This window comes from Tachyglossus aculeatus, chromosome 7, assembly GCF_015852505.1.
Source record: "Tachyglossus aculeatus isolate mTacAcu1 chromosome 7, mTacAcu1.pri, whole genome shotgun sequence".
Taxonomy (NCBI): Eukaryota; Metazoa; Chordata; class Mammalia; order Monotremata; family Tachyglossidae; genus Tachyglossus; species Tachyglossus aculeatus.
In genome coordinates, this window is record NC_052072.1 from 48,009,400 (window position 1) to 48,015,236 (window position 5,837).

Here is a 5,837-nt window from a genome sequence, read left to right on the forward strand (position 1 = left end):
CTCTAGCTTTGTCTACAACAGTCAAGTATATCTGTTTCACTCTGTTATTTTTCCCAAGACATCTTTTTCCAGTTCATTTTGGCCTACCCTGCATGTGCTAGAAACATATGGAATTTGTTGCCAAAGGCAGCTGTGCAGGGAGAAAATATCAATAGGTCTGTAATGGGTTATTAGAGGGAAATGTAAAGAAATTTAGAAAGGAAAGTAAGGGTGATTGAAAGGAAAAGATAATAACAATAATAATAATTTGTTAAATGCTTACTATGTGTCAGATACTGTACTAAGCACTGGAGTAGATACAAGATATTAGGGTAGGACACAGTCCCTGTCCACATAGGGCTTACAGTCTTAAGCCCCATTTTACAGAGGAGGGAACTGAGGCCCAGAGAAGTTAAGTAACTTGCCCAAGGTCAAACAGCAGACAAGTGGCAGAGCCAGGAAAAGAACCCTGGTTCTTTTGACTCCTAAGCCCATGCTCTATCCACCAGACCATGCAGGTGGGTACAGATAAGGATGTTAAAAGCCTGAGAAATGTTTAAATGCAGCGTGGCTCAGTGGAAAAGAGCCCGGGCTTTGGAGTCAGAGGTCATGGGTTCAAATCCCGGCTCCGCCAATTGTCAGTTGTGTGACTTTGGGCAAGTCACTTAACTACTCTGTGCCTCAGTTCCCTCATCTGTAAAATGGGGATGAAGACTGTGAGCCCCCAGTGGGACAACCTGATCACCTTGTTACCTCCCCAACACTTAGAACAGTGCTTTGCACATAGTAAATGCTTAATAAATGCCATTATTATTATTATTATTATTCATGGATTAGAGAACCACGAAGGGTTATTAAGGGAAAGAAGGTAGGTTAGAAAACTCATTGTAATCACAAAAATGGATGTCAGGGAGGGAAACCAAAGTACTCTTTGGTGTCACGGTCAGGGACACTTCACTGAGCTGGATGAATCATTGGTCTGACCAAGGCATGGCTTTCCTAGTTGTTTTTTGAAGATAGCCTGGAATGAAATGGCAGATGCTGTCATCTTCTTTTCCTTTGCTCCCATTTAGTGCCAAGCGCTTAGTACAGTGCTCTGCACACAGTAAGCGCTCAGTAAATATGATTGAATTCATTCATTCATTCATTCTTTCGGTCGTATTTATTGAGTGCTTACTGTATGCAGAGCACTGTCCTAAGCACTTGGGAGAATACAAGACAACAATAAACAGCTGAATTCCCTGCCCACAATGAACTTACAGTCTAGAGGGAAAGACAGACATTATTATAAATGAATAAATTACAGATATGCACATAAGTGCTGTGGGGCTGGGAGAAGGGATGAATGAAGAGATCAAGTCAGGGTGATGCAAAAGGAAATGGGAGAAGAGGAAAGTATTCCCTTTCCAACCCCCTTCAGGGACTACCCCGGATTCTCAGTGTAGGAGGGGGTCCCACCCTGTATCTGATACCAACCACTAAGATTTGGGAATAGAGATCTGTGTTCAGCATGAGCCTCAAAAAGAGGTAGAGGCCCAAGGAGAGTCTAAAAAATCATAGACCATAGACTCTGATTCACGTTACAGTGTTTTTCCCAGTCTTTCAACCCTTCTGCTTGCCTCTTTCAGCGACCATCTTAGCTCTTTTCAGGTCTAGCACCCGTTTGGAAATCCTTTTTCCCATGTCTTTCTTTGCCTTCAGTTCCCAGCCCTCTAGACTATGGAAACCAGCTAATAGAGCAGAGAACACTCAGAGAACACTTGAAAAGTCGAAGACGGTAAGACTCTGCTTTACATTAGAGTGTTTTTCCCAGTCTTTCAACCCTCCTCCTTTTCTCTTTCATCAACCCTCCGGGCTAGCACCCTTTAGGAAATCCCTTTTCCCAAGTCTTTCTTTGCCTTCAGTTCCCAGCCCTCCAGACTATGGAAGCCAGCTAGTATGGCTGAGAACACTGAAATCAAAGCCACTTTTAGAACAAATATTCTGAAATTTTCACTTTATGGTTTTGGCATTGTCCAGTTTTGTAAGTTTTTTAAATGTTGTTTATTAAGCACTCACTATATGTCAAGCGCTGTTCTAAGCCCTGGGGCAGATTCAAGTTAATCAGGCTGGATACAGTCCTTGTCCCACATGGGGCTCACAGTCAAGTAAGAGGGAGAAAGGGTATTGAATCCCATTTGGCAGTTGAGAAAACTGAGTCACAGAGAAGATAACTGAGTTGCCCAAAGTCACACAGCAGGCAAGGGCCAAATGTGGGATTAAGACCCAGTTCTTCTGGCTGCCAGGCCCGTGCTCCCAAGCTGATTTGAGCGCAAATCAGTGAAAAAAGATCTGGAAACATCTCCTAGTTAGTTGTATGCCCAGCCTGATTTAAAAGATACATTCTCTAGAAACCCTTTTCTCGTACATTCTGGTTCCATTCACGGAATCCACAGTCACCCTTACAGATGAAATAAAATAAAATTTTCCCTGCTTAAAGACATAGGCTGTGGGTGATGGAACTGTTAATCCCAATTTTGCAGAAATGAAATTACTCTGGCCTGGATAACATGCGTCATGGAGTCTTAAACATAGCTCATCATCAGCACCAAAATTGGAGGAAAGTTACTGGATGCCACTGCACTGGACAGCTAAACAGCAGCAGTCTCCTTAGTGGCCCCCTCTCAGGATCGCAACTGGAGAGTTTTCAGTACTCTACCAGTCTTGGCTATGGGAGGAAGAGTCAAGCAGAGGCATACCTATTCCATTTCTAGCTCGGGAAGTGGCTAGAGATCGCAAGGCAATCTGCTACATGTCAAAACACACCTATGCTGGGCAGCAGAGGCATGGTAGAGAGTCAAGAGCAGAGATTCGTTGACTGCATGGAAGGAGGTGATGGTAAACCATTTCCATATTTTTACCAAGAAAGTTCTATAGCTACACTTCAGAATGATTGCAGATGGAGGTGGGGGGTTCTGGGAGAGACGCGTCAATGGAGCTGTTATGAGTCGGAGATGACTTGACAGCATAAGACAAGTAAGCTTCTTGGTGGTGAAGACAGGTGTTTGGGCAAGTTTCACAAAACTACATTTCTACTCTCTGAGTTTCAGGCCCTGTGCCACTGCAGTCTGATCAGCTGACCACTTTGCCTTCCTCCCTTCGTCCTCCCTCGTCCCATTCCACCCTGGCACTCTGCTTTTCAATGAATGTCCTAGCATCAGTGAGTGATGCCCAGAACTGTCTACTGAACCAGAGGGAAACATTAGGAATTAATTCAGGTTACAAAAAAAATAGCATCTCATTCACTACGAAACAGTTCCGCTGCTCAGTAACTTAAAGGATGTTTAGGTGACTTAAGTCCTTTGCCAAAGCAGAATGCCAGACAGGCTATTGTCAACAAGGTCAAGGTTTTCCCTCCAGATGCAGTGAATGCATTCCAAAGATCTGATAACACCACCTCATCCTGGAGGGTGGGGGAGAAAGAGGAGGACGAGGAGGAGGAGGAGGAAGAGGGAAAGGAGGAGAAGGAGGAGGAGAAGAAGAATTAAGGTGGGGTTTCCCTGAGTTGCCAGGGTTCATACTTTCCAGAGAGATGAGGTGGCAGTATCAACCTCCGGACCACTATCTCATGGGCTTTCCCTACTCTGCCCCCTAATCAATCAATCAGTGGTATTTACTGAACGCTTACTATGATGATGATGATGATGGTATTTGTTAAGTGCTTACTATGTGCCAAACACTGTTCTAAGTGTTGGGGTAGATACAAGGTTATCTCACAAGGCTTCATCCCCATTTTACAGAGGAGGTACCTGAGGCACAGAGAAGTGAAGTGACTTGCCCAAAGTCACACAGCTGACAAGTGGCAGAGGTGGGATTAGAACCCATGACCTCTGCTCCCAAGCCCGTGCTCTTTCCACTAAGCCACGCTTCTTCTCCTGTGGGCAGGGCTCTGTTCTAAGGGCACGGGAGAATACAAGATAACAGAGTTGATAGACATGTTTTCTTCCTACAGTAAACCCTTCAGCCCCACTCTAACCCATTAGGATCCCAGAAAGGCAGGGACCCTTTACTACCCGAAAGGCTCCCTCTTCCTTGAAATTCTCATCCTGACAGGCTCATTGTTAAAGATCTATGACAACTAGGTGGCCAAACATGACAAGAAAGTCATGGACAGATATTGACATGATTTTTCTGAAGGTCCTTTATGACAACCCTAGGGAAAGCAGCGTGGCTCAGTGGAAAGAGTGCGGGCTTGGGAGTCAGAGTTAACATCATCTATACAAGCCACCATTGACACAAAGGTCCCGGTAAACTGAGGTCACTAGAGGTGTCTTTTTTCAACCTCAACAGCAACAGCATTTACTGAGCACCAACTGACAGAGGAACACACAGTAGAAGTAAGATCCTACCTTTGAGGAGCCTTCAATTCAACGGGAGAGATGAGCAGAGAGAAATTGTCACAAGCAATTAAATAATTAGAAAAACAGTGCTAAAAATAGCCATACAATCAAGCAGCTAGTTTTACCACAAACAACTTGTTAAAAAAAAAAAAAGAAATAAAGAAATCCTCCCATAACCTCTTCCACAACTTACAGGACTAATAATAATACTGATGGTATTTATTAAGCACTTATTAAGTGTCAAGCACTGTTCTAAGCACTGGGGTAGATACAAGCTAACCAGGTTGGGCATAATCCCTGTGCCACATGGGGCTCACAGTCTTAATCCCCATTTTACAGATGAGGTTATTGGAGCACAGAGAAATTAAGTAACTTTTCCAAGGTCACACAGCAGACAAGTAGCTGGGCTGGGATTAGAACCTAGTCATTCTGATAATTAGTGGCTATAAATCATGGCTGGGCTAAAGGAAAGCTTGGAAGATTGCTAGTAAATTAGGTAATTTTCTTATAGGACAAAAGTGATTCTGAACTAACAGTACCTTTGAACACCAGTTCTGAGCTCAGGTACGAAGATGTGTGTCTACCAACACTGCTAAACTGTATTCTCCCAAGCAGTTAGTACAGTGCTCTGCACACAGTAAATATTCAATAAATATTATTGATTAACTGATTTCTGCCTCAGTTTCCAGCAGAATTTTGAAAAGTATTAAGAGTGCATGTTGCTAACAACCTTTGACTCAAGGGTGATAGGGAAACTGTAGTCAACTTATTTAGTGCATCAGCACCCAAAGATGCACAAGAAATCTTCAAGTTGTCTGTGGGCTAGACATGGGATTATTATTATTACTGTTATTATGTTATTTCTTAAGCATTCGCTATGTGTCATGGACTGACCTAAGTGCTGGGGTAGATGCAAGTTTATCAGGTTGGACACTGTCCCTGTCCCACATGGGGCTGGAATCCTCTAGGAAGCCCATCTATTTTAGCAGTTTACGAGCCTCTCAATAATCTCTGTGACAGTTATTTATAAATTATTCAAGACAATTTGCACTGAATAAGGAATTGTTGCACAGAATCTGTCCTGGGCTGCAAATTAATAATCAGCCTAGAATCATGTAGTCTCCTCACCAGGCAAACCCTAAAATGTAATCTTAAAGTCTCAGTGGTCATATGGAACAGAAATTTGTCATTGAAATCTGACAGTATATCATTAAATGAACCATTCAAAGGTGGGAAATTTTAAAATGGTAATGAGAAAACCAACTTATCATTAGGCAGACAAGCAGAAAAAGGGGCTAATGTGATAGAGGCATTGGAATCGCAAAATAAGGTAAGGAACTATGCTGCCCAACTTTCTCTAGGTTTACAAACTTGAACCTACTATAGGTGTTAACTTCTGGACCAACTTCATCGTGTGGAAATAAGTGGCAGGGTGAAGTCACCTACAATCAGAACCTGGAATAGAATCAATTGTAATCG

The 5,837-nt window shown here is 43.0% G+C and overlaps 1 non-coding gene across 1 annotated transcript; it reads left to right on the forward strand.

Annotated features, from left to right (window-relative positions):
* Window positions 1-2,636: 2,636 nt before the first annotated feature.
* LOC119931134 lies at window positions 2,637-2,774 on the forward strand. Its single transcript, XR_005451993.1, has one exon. It is a non-coding gene; the product is annotated as a small nucleolar RNA SNORA7 (small nucleolar RNA).
* Window positions 2,775-5,837: the final 3,063 nt, after the last annotated feature.